Source organism: Euleptes europaea, chromosome 12 (genome assembly GCF_029931775.1).
Source record: "Euleptes europaea isolate rEulEur1 chromosome 12, rEulEur1.hap1, whole genome shotgun sequence".
Classification (NCBI taxonomy): Eukaryota; Metazoa; Chordata; class Lepidosauria; order Squamata; family Sphaerodactylidae; genus Euleptes; species Euleptes europaea.
The window spans coordinates 47,687,608-47,705,152 of NC_079323.1; the positions used below are offsets into that span (position 1 = coordinate 47,687,608).

Sequence of the window (17,545 nt, forward strand, 5' to 3'; positions counted from 1 at the left end):
GAGCACTTAAGCTGTCCTACTGGTAGCAAGGAGGGAGGGATTTATTTTGCTGATGGCCCTTTTATCCTTTTGGGGAGTAAATATTAGGCACCTCCTTAGCAGGGAGCCTCCCTCCTCTTTTTTTCCTCTGCCAAAAGGATTGGCTCCCACAACAGGACACTTGCTTAAAAGGAAGTCCTCTTTCTCTGGATCCGCTGTATCTTAAACCAATGGAAAGCAAAGCAAAGGTCTTTCCAAAGATTGCCCTCACTCATCCTTCCCTAATCCCAGCATCAACTGCTTTTTAAATAAAGATATTAAAGTGTTTCAATGCTAACAACTGCGCACAACGCTCCTGTAAAAAGCCACTCGTCCGCCTGTGACAGCGGCTGAATGTGGATTTTACTTGGTTGCACATCAGCAACACATATTACAATAGCAGAGGTAACGAATCAATTCCGGTCTCTCATCCCCCCCCCCTCCTCCAAAGCCGCTTGCAAATCGCTGCTTTGTAGTTTCTTGGCGATGGAGCAGTAGGACCCAGGGGCCTGCCACAGCCACCAATAGAAGCTCATACTTGGCTCTATTTGTATGCAATGCCTTCTGCTCTGCGAATTAATGGTAATACAGATAACGGGGGTCTGAAAGAATTCTCATCTGAAGAAGGATTTGATTTTCCGGGGTCCTGTTAGTGGGAAGAAATCCAGTTTCATCCCTCTTGCGTGGCGAAAAGTCTCTCCAATCGCTCGTCGGCTCCAACTCCAAGGTCTGTGTGCTTAAGGAAAGTTGCGAGGACTGGGCGAAGCATGGCGCTGCGAGTTTCCTGACAGCCTCCTTGCCTGTGAGGGTAAGTGCCGCAAATGTCAGAACTGTTTGAGGATTTTTTATTTAAAGGTGATCATTCTATTGAGTGAAACAAACCAGATTTTGGAAAATGCACACAGAAAGGAACCAGGGAAGCCACCCAAAGGTGAAGCCCCCCAGTGCAACGCCAACAAGTTTCTTTGCAGGTACCTATAAACACACTTCGGTTACCGCATCGAAAGTTACCAGGGGGACTGCGGTGATGATCTAAGGTTACCAGGGCGACTGCAGTGATGATACTACCGCAAATGTTAAGGGGCAAGTTGAGAAGCTCCACGGGCGTAGGCGAACCGCTTCTTTCCGAGCCATTGCCACGGCGCAGGGGCAAGCAGAGCGAGAGGGAGAGCGAGCCCGTCCCTCTCCCCCCCACACACCCCTCTCGGCTGATTTACAGACCCCGGGTTGGGAGCAGCAACTTTGCAGGGGCTGATCCTTCCCCGCAGAGCCGCGTGGCGGGGGATCCGCCGCTCGGAAACCCGCCTCTGCCTTCCCGGGCCCTTTTGCAAAACGGGGAGCCGCGTGCACGGTGCGGAACCGCACCGGTCTCGCACCGTCTTCCTTTCCCTCCTTCCCCTGCATGCTTTTCGGTAAGCTTTTTTTTTTTTTAAATGCTATTCCAAGGCCATTTACCCACGGGAGATTGCGCCTTGGATTCGCCGCTCATCCATCCCCCCCCCCCATCCCAATTCTCCAAACTCTGCACGGGGGCTTATTGTTGAGTTCTGAGAATGGGGATGGGGAAAACGTGCATCGAGAGAGCGGCGGGTCCGAGGTGAACCCTCCCATGCGTCAACGGCACGGGGGAAAAACTCGCGGCCTTTTCTGCCATGAACAAACGGAGTTACTCCATTTATTCGTGGAAGGTTCGGCGTTGGATTTGCCACGCTTTCGATGCCCTTCCCCCCCCCCCCCCATCCGTATTCTCAAAACTCAACAATGAGCCGCCTGGCAGAGTTCTGAGAATGCAGATGGGGGAAATGTGCATCTAGAGAGTGACAAATCCAATGCAAAAATAGCATAGGCCATTTATTCATGGAAGATTTTGCATTGGAGTTGTCACTCTCTAGATGCACATTTTCCTCATCTGAATTCTCAAAACTCTGCTTGGCGGCTTATTGTTGAGTTTTGAGAATATGGGTGGGGAAAAGGTGCCTCTAAAGAGTGGCAAATCCGATGCAAAACCTTCCGTGAATAAATGGCCATAGCAAGGAAATCTGCTTCCCACCCACCCCCACACCCCCCCCCACACCGCCTGAATTTTGCTCGCCAGTCGACCCCTTTGGTGAGCAGGAAGCATGTTGCAGGCGGGGGAGCCGCGCGGCGCCTGCATTATTGATGAAAGGCTCCCTGGCGCTGCTGCTGCTGCTGCTGCTGGGAGGGAGGGAGGGAGGGAGGGAGGCACCTCCCCCCCTCCCCCCCTCCCCTCCCCTCCCGAGGCTCCAGGGCGTGGAACGCCGCCCGGGTCCCTCCGCCAGGCTCGATCCCCCTGCAGGCTCGCGCAGGGGGAGCGAAGGGAAGAGGGGCTCCTCCGCCGCCTCCGCAGCAGCCGCTCGCGCCGCAGCGGCGGCCAGTGCCGCAACCCTGCGCCGTTTGCGCTTCTCTCTCTCTCTCTCTCTCTCTCTCTCTCCCCCTCCCCTCCTCCCCATCCTGGGCGGAGAAATCACGTGGGGAGGAGGGTGGGGTGTGGCTGGAAGGGCGAGGGGCCCGCCCTTTCGACCTCCTCCTGCAATGCCCCGATTGAGGGCTGGTGGAGAACGCTATGCATCCATAAGCGCATAAGCGCACACGTGGAAGCTTTGGGGAAGTTGGCATCCGGGAGCCACGCACCAACAAATCAGGCGCTCTGTGCCTGGTACGGCCTCTCACCAGCAGAGAGCTCTGAATTACCTTCACCCTTAGATGATTCACAACGGGTAGCTGTGTTTGTCTGCAGTAGTAGAAAAGGGCAGGAGTCCAGGAGCACCTTAAAGGCTAACAAGAATATTTTCTGGCAGGGTGTGAGCTTTCGTGAGCCACAGCTCACTTCGGATACAGCTAGAAAGTGAATCCATCTGTCTTTAAGTAGACAGTCTTTAAGTAAAGACAGATGAATTCACATTCTAGCTGTATCTGAAGAAGTGAGCTGTGGCTCACGAAAGCTCATACCCTGCCAGAAAATATTTTTATTAGTTGTTAAGGTGCTACTGGACTCCTGCCCTTTTCTACTACTTCATCCTTAGGAATGTGTTTTCTAGTGACTAAGATCACAAGACCTAGGACTTGCTTAGAGACAACCTTCGGCCAAGATCTATAGGTTATGCTCATTAGAGTGAAGTAGACACTTAATGTGCATCAGTGCTTTTGTGTATCAGTCTGCTTGTCAGCAGCCATGGGCCTGCCCCATGCGAATGCAGAAATGATACTGACTTTCCTTTGTTTCTCAGGTGAGTAACTCTGCGCATCTTATTTATGGGTTGTTTCATCCCCAGGTCTGTGTTTAGCTAAATAAAGAACTGTTGCTCTTTTTAACCTCCTCCTAGTTGTCTTCATTGGACTCTATAAGACAACCGCCCAGCTCTGGCGGGGAGAGGAAGGTCAACACTCGGAGGGCGAGAAGCGAGCGCCTCTTTCCCGCCTTTCGCCTTCTGGACGGGGCTCTCAGTCGAGGTCCAGCTGCAGGTGGGGATGGGCCACGCCCCCTCCACAGCCACGCCCGCGAAAGGAGGAAGAGCCGGCCCCCATGGGGCGTGGCGTGGACCCTCTGTTTTGCGCGAACGGTCCTGGCCGAGGCGGGGAGGGGTCTGATTGCGCACGCGGCGGGCCGGAGCGGGAGGGGGGGCTCGTGTCCAGCATGCGCCCAGCCGGGGAAATGCGGGGCTCTCGAATTAGCCATTTATGTGCGGGAGGTTTTGCCTTGGATTTTCTGCTCTCTAGAGGCACATTTCCCCCCCATCCAAATTCTCAGAACTCAACAATAAGCCCCAATGCAGAGGTTTGGGAATTCGGATGGGGAAAATGTACCTCTAGAGAGCAGCGAACCCAAGGCCGTGCGTAAATGGCCTTAATGGCCGTTTATGCATGGGAGGTTTTGCTGCTCTCAAGATGCGTATTTTCCCCATCTGAATGGTCAAAATTCCAAAATAAGCCCCCGCACAGAGTTTTGAGAATTTGTATAGGGGAAATCTAGAGAGCTGCAAATCCAAGGCAAAACCTCCCATGCAAAATTGGCCAAATTAAGTCTCCCGTGGAATTGGCCGGGCAGAGGCCATTTATGCTTGGTAATTAGCAGTGCGTTCCAGGCTGGATTGCCCTACATTTTTTATTTTTTAGTTTTTCACATTGAACCGTCATTCAGGAAGTGACTGCGAAGCTGGCGCATACCTACTTCTCATTTTGTAAGACCCCCTTTAATGCAACCTTTTGGGTGAAAACGCATGGGAGTTTTTGCCTTGGATTTGCCGCTCTCTAAATGCACATTCCCCTCCATCTGAGTTCTCAAAACTCTGCATGGGGGTTTATTGTTGAGTTATGAAAATTTGGCTGGGGGAAATGTGCACTTAGAGAACGGCAAATCCAAGGCAAACCTCCCATTTGTTTTCGCCCAATTTGTGTGTGCTCTGTCCCCACTGTGAAGAATCCCCTCAAACAAGCATGCAAAATCACAGCTGTGTGTTAGCTATGCACACGTTAATGGCTGTGCAAATAGGAACGAAGGAGCAGGCGAATGGAGGGGGGGTGGAATTTCTCCTTTTGCATCAGGACTGTGAATAGGCATTTTAAAGGTCACATTTTTAAAAAGAGCTTTGAGCGAGCATCAAAATTGACCCTGCATAAATGGCCTAGCAGTCTTCCGTCTCACGCGTGGCCGGCCCCAGCGAGGCAGCCTCAGCCCTTGGCCCACTGGGACTTTCACCGAAGGCCTTAATGGCCAGCCCCTTGCTCCCTCCAGCTCTTAGACTTTCGGTTTGCTGAGGGTTTAGCCAGGGCTGTCTGCTTCTGCAGAATACACTTCCATGTAGAAAATGTGTTAATCAACGTTTGGCAACCTTTGTCCAACACACATGCACATAATGCTGTCTGTACATCTGTATCCCAAGGAGCCGGTAAGCCCCTGCAGCACACACATCTGCGATTGTCAGACATGGCAATATACATGAAGGTTGTCAAATGCACATGTGTTTCCCTGAGCAATTAAATGTTGAACATTCACAACCGGTTTCCACAAATACAGTATTACAGGAAGGGGCTTCCAAGACATTTGCCAGAGTGGGACTTTGATGGTTTGCAGCCTCTGTATCTCCCCACCCCCCTTTCTTAATCTGGCATTGGCTCTAATGTTTGAAGTGGATGAGTGAGGTTGCTCATGTTTCCAGCAGAGGGATGCCAGATACATATGGAATATCAAGGAGATTCTTTTGTCGACTGCTGCAGAATTAGAGGACTTGTAGTCTCCAGACTTTTAAAAATATGCTGTATATGTGAACAGTAATAGTATACAGAAGGAAATGCATTTTCTGTTGTGACTCTGGACTGCTTAGCTGTATTTGCTTCCCCAAAGGACGGGACTGTATGTTTGCAAGGAATTGTATCAATCCAGAAAATGGTTTTGTGTGTGGCAGAGAACAATTAGTGGGTTGATTCGTATATGACACTAAAGTAATCCCCAAATTTGCAATCAAGGTATAAAACTTTAATTGGCTAGAATTTGGAATGGGGAAAAAAAAAACAGCTGCCTTCTGCTTTTGGTAGTATTCACACAGAGATACAAATAGCATGATAACAAGTGTGATTCTAGAGTATTTGCACATACAACTGGTATTATGCATGTTATTTGGAAATAAGGTCCACTGTATTCAGGATTCCCATGAGAAGAGATATTCTGTTACTTGACATCCAGACCATATAGTAAGCACAACTGGAACCAGGGCTTGACAAGACATCTAACTTTGGCTTTGGGGTCTAAAACTCAAATCTCAGACTGGACAGGGTCAGGCCTAACCAGGCCGCTATATGACCAGAAAAGAGGCCTTGCCTGCTCTTGTGCATTTAATATCAGCTTGAATGGAACAAATCAACCAGGAGATAGGTATAATTAAATCATTATTTAGTGCCTATGGAGCAAAATGCCATTTCAGGAACCTGTAAAATGTTAGCGAGTGGGTCTAAGGAGGTCTATTCAGAATCCTGTTAAAAGTCTATTTGGCGAAGCTTTCTGCCAGGAAAGTGTTCATAGGATGGCTCTGTAGCGTCGCTCTGTTGCAATCTTAACCTGCTCATGCAACATAGTAATAGTTCCAGAGGTTATTTTTTAGTTTCTTGAAAATGACACTGTTTAATGACACTGCTGAATTTGTGTGTACATTTTCTGGTTTTTTAAATATTTTTCAGTACAAGAAAAGACTTTTAAAAAACCTGTTGGGCTACAGTCAAATGTAAGAATAGGGAATTCAGCAAGAAATCCTGTATTGAAAGGTTACTCTAGAGCTGTGTATACATCTGAGGCCAAGGAGGGTAAAAAGAGAGCCACCCTGCTAGATTCTCCTTCTTCAAAAGCTCACTTAAAACAGCATTGCACCATTTAATCAAGTAACTCCCTTTGTTAGAGGTTACTAGAATTATTTACATTGTTTGTGAAAACCCAGGTTCTTTTTATGCCTTTTAGCCTGCTTATAGTGCTGTTAACTGGAAAGGTTCCCTCTTTGTAGAAAGCTACCCTTACACAAAGGTGCAGCTAGCTTTCTTTACTGTTTCCAGAGTTAGAGGTTTGGTACCATTGTATTGTTTTTGAAAAGAGATGCCAGAAGCCGGTTTTGCAGATCATCGGACCAGCTAGCTCACTATTGTCTACCTTGGCTAGCAGGAGCTCTCCAGAATCTCAGAGAGAGAAAAAGCATCTTTCACAGTACCTGAAATCTGAGCTCAGTTTTAGCTGGAGATGCCAGGGACTGAATGTAGAACCTTCTGTATACAAGGCGTGTGATCTCCCTTTGAACCATAAACCCTCCGCAGTCACAAATATCATTGCCAGCTTCTTGCTATTCCTGTCTTCTGCGCTTTAATAGCAGTTTGGTCTGTTTGGCGCAAGTCAGTAAAAATACTTGTCTCACGCCCAAATATTTTCTTGTCGATTCTTCATCAAGTGGCCATTCACAGGCCCTCCTGATTTTTTAATCATCTGGCAACCATCGTCCTGGCAAACGTGGCTACTTTTTTTAAAAACCGAGACTCTGTTTCTTTAACTGCTCATGATAGCTAGCGTTTCAACAGATGATTATTCTAACCATATTGGAATCCCAGTCAGTTTCTATGACTGGTTCACATCCCTAATAGGCCGAGAGATTGTGTCTGGTCCGAGGCTGCCCAGTGACCTTCATGGTTAGCAGATATCTGAACGTCATGCTGTCCACATCAGCACTGCTAATCACCTCAAATATTGACTGTCTGAGATTTCTCATCTCGATCACCCTATGCTGTGAAAAAATGGATAGCTGTATTTCTGCTAGCAGCTTGTACTCCCTGTCAAGAAAAAAGTTACAACCTCAGTAATGCCTCCTGACCTTAATCTTATCCCAAATGGCTAGCCTAGTGGTGGTTGCTTATTTGGAGTCTTCAGATGCTTATGGTTGCTGCTGTTTTATAGTGAGGATCCAGGGACAGCTGCATGAGTGGGTATGGAGGTGGGTGGTGAGCACAAATTAATTTATTGTGGTTGGTATGTCCACTGTTAAAGGTGGGTTAGTCCCATACTGTTTCCAGGAGGTAATGTGGAGCTTCAAGTTGGGAGCAGAAGGCTTCTAATAAAGAATGTTTGAGTTCTAAATGCTTAGTTTCTTTCAACTCTGTAATTTAAAGACTTGGGCTGATAAACGCTACTTGAGTTAAATGGGATTGGTGCTGAATTTCCGAATCTGAGATCAAACATCCCTGTGAATTTGGGTCCCATTTGGAATTAGCACATCAAAATGGTAGTTGTCATCAGCATTACCTGTTTTCAGTGTTTCCTGCTTTTTTCCTCTCCATCTCAACATGTGTCTGGAAAAGAAGAGAAAGAAAATAATCCAGAGATGATTGTGGAAGGCATGTCTTCAGATTCTGGCAACCAAAACCAGGATTGCTGGGATACATAGTTTCTGTTCCTTCTGGCGGAATAAATTAAGCTAGGAGAAATGAAAGCTACATATTGTAGTAGAGATGGAGGAAGTGTGGTTCTTACCTATCCTACAAGTCAATTCTCAGCATCTTACACATTATAACCACTTTTAGCATGGTTGATTGGCTTCTGAAACTCCCATGACACACTGGTTATGTTTGTGATAACTTCTTCAACAAGAGCAAGCAGTCCTAAACAAAAAAGACTGCCTTTATCTAATTTTTCTCTGATTGTGAAATTGGATGCTGTAATTTGTGAAATCTGTGCTATCACATCATTAGATGTATTATGCTGTTTTTATTTCATTGTGTAATCCAGTTTTATTGCATTGTGTTATACTGGTCTTGACTGCATTGCTTTTTATATCTTTGTAATGTGCCTTGCGTCTAAATGGGAAAAGTGGGTGATAAGTGAAGTAAATTAATATACACAGATTAAGCTAATTGCAAATTACTGTCTAATTAATGAATTATTTGAAGCCACTGAGAAACTGCCTGTAGAATGACTGTCAAAGTAAAATACGATAATATACTGTCTTGCTTCATGATACATATAGCAATTCTGCATGACATTTTACCCCTAATTCTGAGCCATGTTGGTGGTCATGTCTAGGCTTTTCTTTGTTTTTGGTAGTGTTGCATCTTGTTCATAGCATGGCTGCTTTTTATTGGTTCCTCTTTCCCTGCTTTTGGATGTTTTTGCAGCATCTAAACGCTGCAGGTTGTTCTAAGACAATTGGAACATTCCCAGAGGACAGGCAGATGAAGTTTGCCTCTCTGCTACCCTAATTGAAAGCATTTATTGAGAGAAATGCATAATTGCATAATTGTGCCATTCCAGAATAGTGAGATTAATGAAAAATGAAAAATCTCACTTAATTCAAAACTACAATGCACGTGTCCACTACCATTTTCAGGCTGCTTCTCTATATTCACAGCAAGTCTGCAACAGGGGAAATTACTTGTAGGGAAATGATTCGTGTGTGTGCGTGTATGTGTGTGTGTGAGAGAGAAGTACTGTCAAGTCACCCTATGAGTTAATGGTAGGGTTGCCATCTCTGTTGGGAAATCCATGGAGATTTTGGGGAGGGCAGGGTTTGAGGAGGGGAGGGACTTTAGCATGGTATAATGCCACCCTCCAAAGCAGCCATTTTGTCCAGGGGAACTGATTTTGGTTGTCTGGAGATCAATGTAATAGTGGGAGATCTTCAGGTGCCAACTGGAGGTTAGCAACCCTAATTAATGGCCTCCAAAACATCCTGTTGTTAACAGCCTTGCTCAGGTCTTGCAAATTGAGTGCCGTGGTTTCCTTTATTGAGTCAAACCATGTCATATTGGGTTGTCCTCTTTTCCTGCTACCCTCAACGTCTCCTAGTATTATTGTCTTTTCATGTGAATCTGGTCTTCTCATAAAGTGACCAAAGTATGATAGCCTCAGTTTAGTAATTTTAGCCTCTAGGGAGAGTTCAAGTTTGATTTGACTTACCTGTTTCTTTTTGGCAGTCCATGGTATTAGTAAAACTGTCCCCCAATACCACATTTCAAATGATTCTTTATATATATATATATATATATATATATATATATATATATATATATATATATATATATATGTATATATATATATATGTATAATATTCATCAGCATGAATTCACAATAATAGCTAATATTCAATTTGACACATGAGAACAAGCAAACTAGGTTACCGATGTGATAGAAACCTGTAACAAAGTGCATCATTTTTCTCTAAAGCTGTTTTACATCCTACTGTGATAGTCAAAGGCAGAGATAGATTAACCCTATCAGTTACGGGGAGATATCCCAGTGGGCTACTGCCCTCAAGGGTTGCTGGTGGGCAGGAGCAAAGTTCAGCTGAGTCCCAATGGCAGTGCTACAAGGCCTGTTAAGCTTCAGCCCCATTAGTTGGCGATGACAAGAGCCTTTTCCGTAATAGTTGTCAGGTCTAAGCTGAGCAGCTCCTGCAGCACAGTGCCATAGGAAATACACATCTTGGCTTGCTCCTAGCTGATTACAGTGTCCCAGTCTCCTCCTGGTTGAAATCTATAGATGCTGCTGTGGTATGGAATTATCAAAAGGTAGCTGTTGAGGTCCTTCAGAGGATCTCAAGCATGATGGTATATAGTGAACAAGTCTCAGTTTCTGGCATAGATCTCAGTGATATAAAGGATATTCATCAACACTACATATTAAACACTGAAGTATATTGATGCTCCCTTTCTACACAGATGCACGCACAGACAAACATTTATATATTTACTTTATAATCAGGATTTCATTTTCTACCAGGTGTTGTAATTATAAGGAGCTGCTGAGACCGAGAGAGAGAGTAGGTGTCAAACTGCAAAACGTAACTTAGGAGTAAGTCTTCTTGATCTCAGTTGAGTTTACTTTTGAGCAAACCATAGAGATTAGATGAGATACTGAAATCTGTTATCAGATCTCCCATCTTTTAGAACTTATATAAATGGCAGTCACAGTGGAATCCAATTTGGTTCAGAACCATGGTGCTAGGCAGTAGAGGGATAAGTTCTTTCCTTGTACATTGGCCCTTTTAGATGTTATTTCCTGAGAAGGATTCACACCGGGAAAATAGCACCTCTTGGGGGCCCAATAATGTTAGGGAAAGAGTATGAGGCAAAAAATTAGTATTTTACCCTACGAGTGGAATCTAACACACACACACACACACACGCTGCTACTTGCAGCTTTTTAAAAAATAGGGAAATCTGATCATGGGACAGTAATGTATCATTTGGTGTGGCTATGAGATCAACCTTTTTTATGCCTCCTCAGCACCTGTTAGCTATATTCCATATTACACAACTAAAAATACTCCCTGGGAATGACATGAGCATGACTCTGGTGTTGGTTACAGCATTTTAGGTTTATAGCAGGAGTGGCTGGGATTTTGACAGCGGGTAATGGGTACCCTTACGACATGGTTGCCAGCCAACCACAAAAAAACCTTGCCCAAATATTGTGAGAACCCAAGCCTAATGTCCTATGCTTGAGGTGGCTGTTTTCAAATGAACACCAAGGTGATGCTTCCTGGGCACCTTCTGAAACACCCTCCTGTGCACCTTCCAAAGACAGCATTGGATATTTGGTTTGAGGACAATATGCTTTTGTTGGAAAATCCTGATACTCAGCTTTTTGGCACTGTTTGCTGAACAACTGGGATCTTTCTTCCTTATATTCTCATCATTTTTGTAAAAAGACCCAGGCTGTTTGCCTAGAATGGATATCTGTTATCAGAAACGGACACCATCAATGAGCAGTCAGCTGTAAACAAACCCAGGCCTCCAAAGAGAGAAACATGACAGTGTCAGGTCACCTTAGACAAGAGGTCTGATTTCTTGAAGTTCACATTAAGAGAAGCCTGTACATCATATGTGGCAGGATCTGATACCTGTAGATGTGTACCAAGTGCTGGTTATTGTTTGTTGTATCCAGTCCTTGCCCTACTGAAAGGGATGAGTCTATTATTGTAAGCCACCTTGAACTATGAGGAAAGGCATGGTATAAATGTTTCAGTAACTAAAGAAGTGTTGTTTTGATTTAAATTCCATCCTTACTCTTCTTTATCTGATATGGCAGAGCCGTATCATTAGTCTAAGCTTCAGATTCAGTATCCCAAATGTGAGTGTACCTGAACAGCTGAATAAGGTTTCTGAATGAGTTTTGGAATCTTGACCTTCTCAAAGAAGATACAGTACATTAGCAAGCTTGATTAGCATCCTTATGACAAATTCCTTTCTCAACCGTATCATCTACTAGAACTTACTGTAAGACCATCCCATAGTGAATTTTACATCTGCATCTATTGAATTGGACTGTCACCATAATGACAATATGACATAACGACAATTAGACAATATGACCTGATGTGAAGATGGAGAATTCATCATGAGAATTTTGATCTTCATGGTGAACGTATTACGGTACCTCTCAGGTTTGGGCTTTTATTTGGAAAATTCTGGTCTAGATCCTTAGTTTACCAAGGAAGTAATTAGGCTAAGAGGAAGGGACTTTCTCAAGACTAATGTATCTCATCTGGATGCTTATGGGAATAAAATACCACACTATGTTTCTTGGAGGATGAATGAGATACAGTGGCATTAATTAAATTAATGGTAATCATATTGAGTAGTATGATGATTTGCATTTCAGCCCAGTTCACCTAAAATTCTTGTTGGGAATGATTTCCTAGTTCTGGTTTTACTCCACATCATATTTGAAAAGTATATTTAAATTGCAGAACCATAGGTTTGTCACCATTTTTCCTGGCAGTGCTTCATGCCTTTAATTTTAGCATAATAGGAAATAATTCAGTAGGTGAGGCTTATCCTGTCTGTATTTGGACAGGAATTTTTTCCCCAGTCCCATGATAACATTAGTGACTTATTTCCCTGGCATAAATACTCTTTCTACAGATCTTTTAGTACAATGTAACTTGAGGGATGGTGAATAATCTCAGCATGGTTGAGCAACAAATGTTGGGAGGTAATTGGTTCTATAGGCTAAGGATGCATGAAAATTGAGGTTTTGTGGGAAAGAGTGACTGGAAACATTAAGTGAGATTGTTTTTTCATCAGAGAGATTTACTTGGGAGGTAACAATTTATTTGGGATGTAATCCTAATCTATTTCTCTTACTACTTCAGTCCTTTAAGTGCACAGATGATAACAAAATACAAGAGTATTACTGTAAGACAAAGAATTATGATAGTAAAAAGCTGTTTGTACACTTTCTAAGCTTGTATTCCAATTGGCTGATTTATCCAAGCAAATTGAATTCCTGGTGAACTGTTTCACAATGCAAATCAGTTGTTGGATAGGATGGAAATAGATCCAGGTGCCTCACCCTTTGTGTGTGTGTGTGTGTTAAGTGTCGTCAAGTCGCTTCCGACTCATGGCGACCCTATGAATGAAAGTCCTCCAAAATGCCCTATCTTTGACAGCCTTGCTCAGATCTTGCAAATTGAAGGCTGTGGCTTCCTTTATTGAGTCAATCCATCTCTTGTTGGGTCTTCCTCTTTTCCTGCTGCCCTCAACTTTTCCTAACATGACTGCCTTTTCCAATGACTCTTGTCGTCTCATGACGTGACCAAAATATGATAGCCTCAGTTTAGTCATTTTAGCTTCTAGGGTCAGTTCAGGCTTGATTTTATCTATAACCCACTGATTTGTTTTTTGGCAGTCCACGGAATCTGTAACACCCTTTACTTCCTGCCTAATGATTGACACATCCTGTCAGAGGCTTCAGCTGAACATTTCTAAATGTAAAGACAGCATACAAGTATCCCAGACAAATACATAAATATTTGTAGAGATCTTTTCAGAGATCAGTCGTCAATGGAGGTAGAAGAGGCTTCCCATGTATTGTTCGTCGAGCTTTCTTTGATCTTCTTTATAAGATTCCTGTTAAGATGATGACTCTTAAATGTTTCTTTTTGGTAGCTTTCATCTCGCATGGATAGTCTCTATTTCAATAAGGTCTGTGTACAGACCTTTAGAAGGCTACAGTAATTTTAAGAACTGATAGACCTTTGTACTGAAAATTAATTCTCCTTTTCATAGGGTTTATGAGGACAAGCTTATTGGCTTCTACCTGTAGTCTCTCCCAAACAGTAAAGGGCCTGTCACATCTAAAACGTGAATAGGGCCCTGCACATCTGCATAGGTAGGGTTGCTAGATTGATTGTCTGTCTGTAGCATTTCACTTTTTCATAAAAGGGAGGAAATTATCCAAGGTATCCCTCAGCAGGTGGTTGTAGCTCTTTTTGTTTAGCAGTCAACCCTCCCAGATAAGAATCCTACTTATAGATGTTTCATCAGCCTAGTATGCCCTCCAGCTATGAATGAGAATAAAACACATTATCCTGATTGTTCCTTGTCCAACGTACTTTAAGAAGGAGATGGCCATGATTCCAATCAAGAAAGGTTTTTGTGTTCTCGGTCATCTGATTGGCATTTTATTCAGTTATTCCCACTGTTCCCCAATCTGTTTTATGCAAAACTGCCTACTGCATACAGTTAAATCTTGGCTGAGGTTCAGCTGTTGATGCTTCTGAGGGGGAGACAACAATTCAGCTTGACCCAACTTTTCTAAGGGTTTTTTCGTGTATTGTGATGGTTTCGAGTAGTTTTTGTGCTCTGGCCATCTTCAAACGGCCGAAGGAAGTGTAAAGCGCTTCCTGTCAGTGGTCACTGGTAACCGTGCTTTCTCTGAGCCTCCAGTCCTAATGGGAGAAATTACCCATTAGTTAAGGATGCCAACCATTACCTCTCAGTCAAAGGAACAATCATGGTAAGTCTACCGTTCTGTTCTAATGCTCCCATCCTAAATCTTGTAATACCATGAAAGTAAATAGTTATGATGAGTGATGGCAGTTGCTGTATCATCTCAGTATTGTAAGACATGTTATGCTGAAATTATTTTTTAAAAAAATAGGCAGGCATTGAAGACAGATAAACCAAGCACAAATATTTACCTGAGGAAAAATAAGTTTTTAAAAAAATGTTTGAAGAGTTCATCTGCAACGAAGAATTTGTTTCTAATTAATATACTTTATTTTCACCTCATTATAAACACTTAGCCATAGGAATTAATTTGCTTGCTAAATTATCCTGGATACGTTATGGAATTGTTATCGCACCTGCGATAGCTATGGGCGCGGCTCGCGCTCCCACAATAGCTAATATTTTTATGGTAGATTTTGAGCAACATCATATCTATAACAATAACCCATTCTCACAAAACATCATAGGTTTTAGGCGTTTTATTGATGATTTGGTCTTTATTTTTTCAGCTGATATTGATTTTGATGCATTCATGACATGGCTTAATTCATGTTCTACTATTAAATTTACCGGCAGGTGCGATAACAATTCCATACCTTTTCTGGATACGTTAGTGTATCGTAATTCATGTAATCAATTGGCAGTTCGCATTTACACTAAGCCAACTGACCGCAATGCCTTATTGCACTTTGGGTCTCATCACCCCAGGCACTTGCGGGAGAACCTCCCCTACGGCCAATACATTAGACTCAAAAGGAACTGCACTACCGATCAGGATTACCAACAGGCAGCTATTAGACTCTCTACTGCACTTTCAAAAAGAGGATACCCCGAATCTACAATTAGAACTGCACGTACTCGCGCACATAAATTGACTAGACAGCAAATTTTATACAACAATGAAAGATCAACTAACAATGGACAAAGGTTAACCTTTGCATTCCAGCACACACATCTATCTGGGCAGATTAGTTATATTATTAAAAAGCATTGGCATATGCTTTCAGGAATTCCTGGTTGTGAAAATTTGCCACGTTTTGGGTACAGAAGAACTACCTCTATAAACGATAGATTGGTACATACAGATATTATACGGAATACTGAACTGAGGAATACTAGTAAGGGTCACTTTAAATGCCATAACTGCTTGGCGTGCAGCCTCTGTTTGGAGGTTAAAGAATTTCAGCGAACTGACAATCAATTTACCTTCAAACTGCTTGACTTTACGAACTGCAACACAAAAAATTCCGTTTATTGCCTTCTCTGCCCCTGTGGTTTTTTGTACATTGGGTCTAGTATTAGACCTATTAAAAATAGAATATTGGAGCATCGGGCGCGCATACTCAGGAAACTCCGTACCGCCCCGGTCGTAGATCATTTTATTACAGCTCGCCATTCTGAAAATGACCTTCGCTTCTTTGTTATTTGGCATCTTAAACGCAAGCGTTACGACAGAAGAAACACAGAAAGAATCTTGAGACAGAAAGAGACTTTTTTTATCCACCTTTTTGATTCAGTTAAACCGAGAGGCTTAAACCTTGAAAATGATCTTTCCTGTTTCATTTAATTTGAGTAGTATATGGTAGTAGTCAGTAACAGTAGGTTTCCTTTTTGTAGAGTATATATGGTAACTCAGGAAGGAGATGCACTTGGGAGCTGTCAGCAGCTGTTTTGTATTTAACTTCAAGTAAGAATTATAGAATTTTACCACACTAGTATCCCATTGGGAACCTGTTGACAGTGCTGCTGCAGAATGTTGAATTGAAATGGACTTGTATACGTAATTGACTTACTACAAAATGAATGTAAGTATGCTTTTCTATGTATTTATTATTAGTGGCTAAATCAGTATGATACCATTTTAAATAATATATTTATATGTAGGATGCAATGTGGGGCTGAAGAAACGAATGTGAAACGGCCGTCCCCTAGCTTTTGGATTTATACCTACTATTGGATATCCTGCTGAACTGATTAATTTTGAAACTCAGAAGAGGACTTTTTGCCTCCAGATACACACCAATAGACTGTTTCATGCTTACTTGTACATTTGTATATCACCAGTCACTTAGTTGCTAAGCTTTCATGTTGTACACTTGTTTTGTTCTTTCCATCTTCATTACTCATTATAGACGTGTTTTTTGCAACCTGTTTATGTGCATTTGTGTACCACTTTCCAGTACCTGGAGGTTGGCAACCCTATCTGAGACAACAAGCAGGCTTAAGGCCTGCTGAGCTTCTTTTTACTACTCAACAGAGCAGCCTCAACCCACCATTTTGCTGCAGTCTCTCAGCACTGATACTTAATCTTAAGGGGATTTCAGCACAGGTACTCAAGGCTTGTCATTGCCTTCTCCATGGGGAGCTTAGAACTGATCACCAGCAATGCTTTTGGGAGGCAAGCCTGAGCAGTTTGCCTCTCCTCTTGGGCCACCTTCATAACTATCAGTGCTGGTTTGGTGCTCCTCAGCTGCTCCTCTTTCCAATATCGGTGATAAACCTGCACCTCTAAGCCCAATACTTTTGTAGACCATTTTTTTCTCCTGTCGGTTTCATGTATGCCCACACTCCCTTCTTCCTACCAGGGAATGGCAGCGACTCTCTCCAGGTTTCATGTATGCCTACACTTTCTTCTTCCTACCAGGGAATGGCAGCGACTCTCTCAATCTCACTGCTGCTTCTGGGAGAGAGCTCTTATTTCAGCTGGGTTCTGTCTCTGGAGTTATTTTTATGTGACACCATTTGTGGTGAAAGCCAGTTTGATTTACTGGTTAGAGGGTTGGGCCACGATGTGGGAGTCCCAGGTTCAAATAGCCATTCTGTCTGAAAACGTGCTTGTGTGACCTTGTGCCCATCTCATTTTCTCAGCCTGCCCTGCGTCTCTGGGTTCTGGTGAGGGTGGAATTGAGAAGTGTAAAATGTTATAAGCCACTTTGAGTCCCTATTGGGGAGTAAAATGTGGTACAGATAAATTCCGTACCCATCTTTTTAAGGGTGCCCCGTGGGACAAAGTCATTGACATGCAAACTCTAATTATTGCTGGTGTTAGAGCCTCTGCTATAATCCTTTAGCAAGTATATTGTGAGGGTCTCTGTCTTTGTGTCTCTGCTTTCCATCACCTGCGGTGTTATCAGTGAACTCGTAAAAGCAGTTCACACCTTCTGGTCTCAGGCGCCAGGCCTGATGGCCCATGTATCTTCCCCCCCGCTGTTCTTCCTGCCAGTACTCCCTCAGGCCGGTGCGGCCTTGG

At 43.5% G+C, this 17,545-nt stretch overlaps 1 protein-coding gene across 1 annotated transcript in view; it reads left to right on the forward strand.

Annotated features, from left to right (window-relative positions):
- The first annotated feature begins 773 nt into the window (after window positions 1-773).
- Window positions 774-17,545, forward strand: part of ROBO1 (roundabout guidance receptor 1) — a 711,324-nt gene continuing 694,552 nt past the window's right edge. Inside the window, exon 1 of the mRNA XM_056858074.1 lies at window positions 774-826. The gene's annotated coding sequence lies outside the window, so the exon portion shown is untranslated. The remainder of the gene's footprint in view (window positions 827-17,545) is intronic.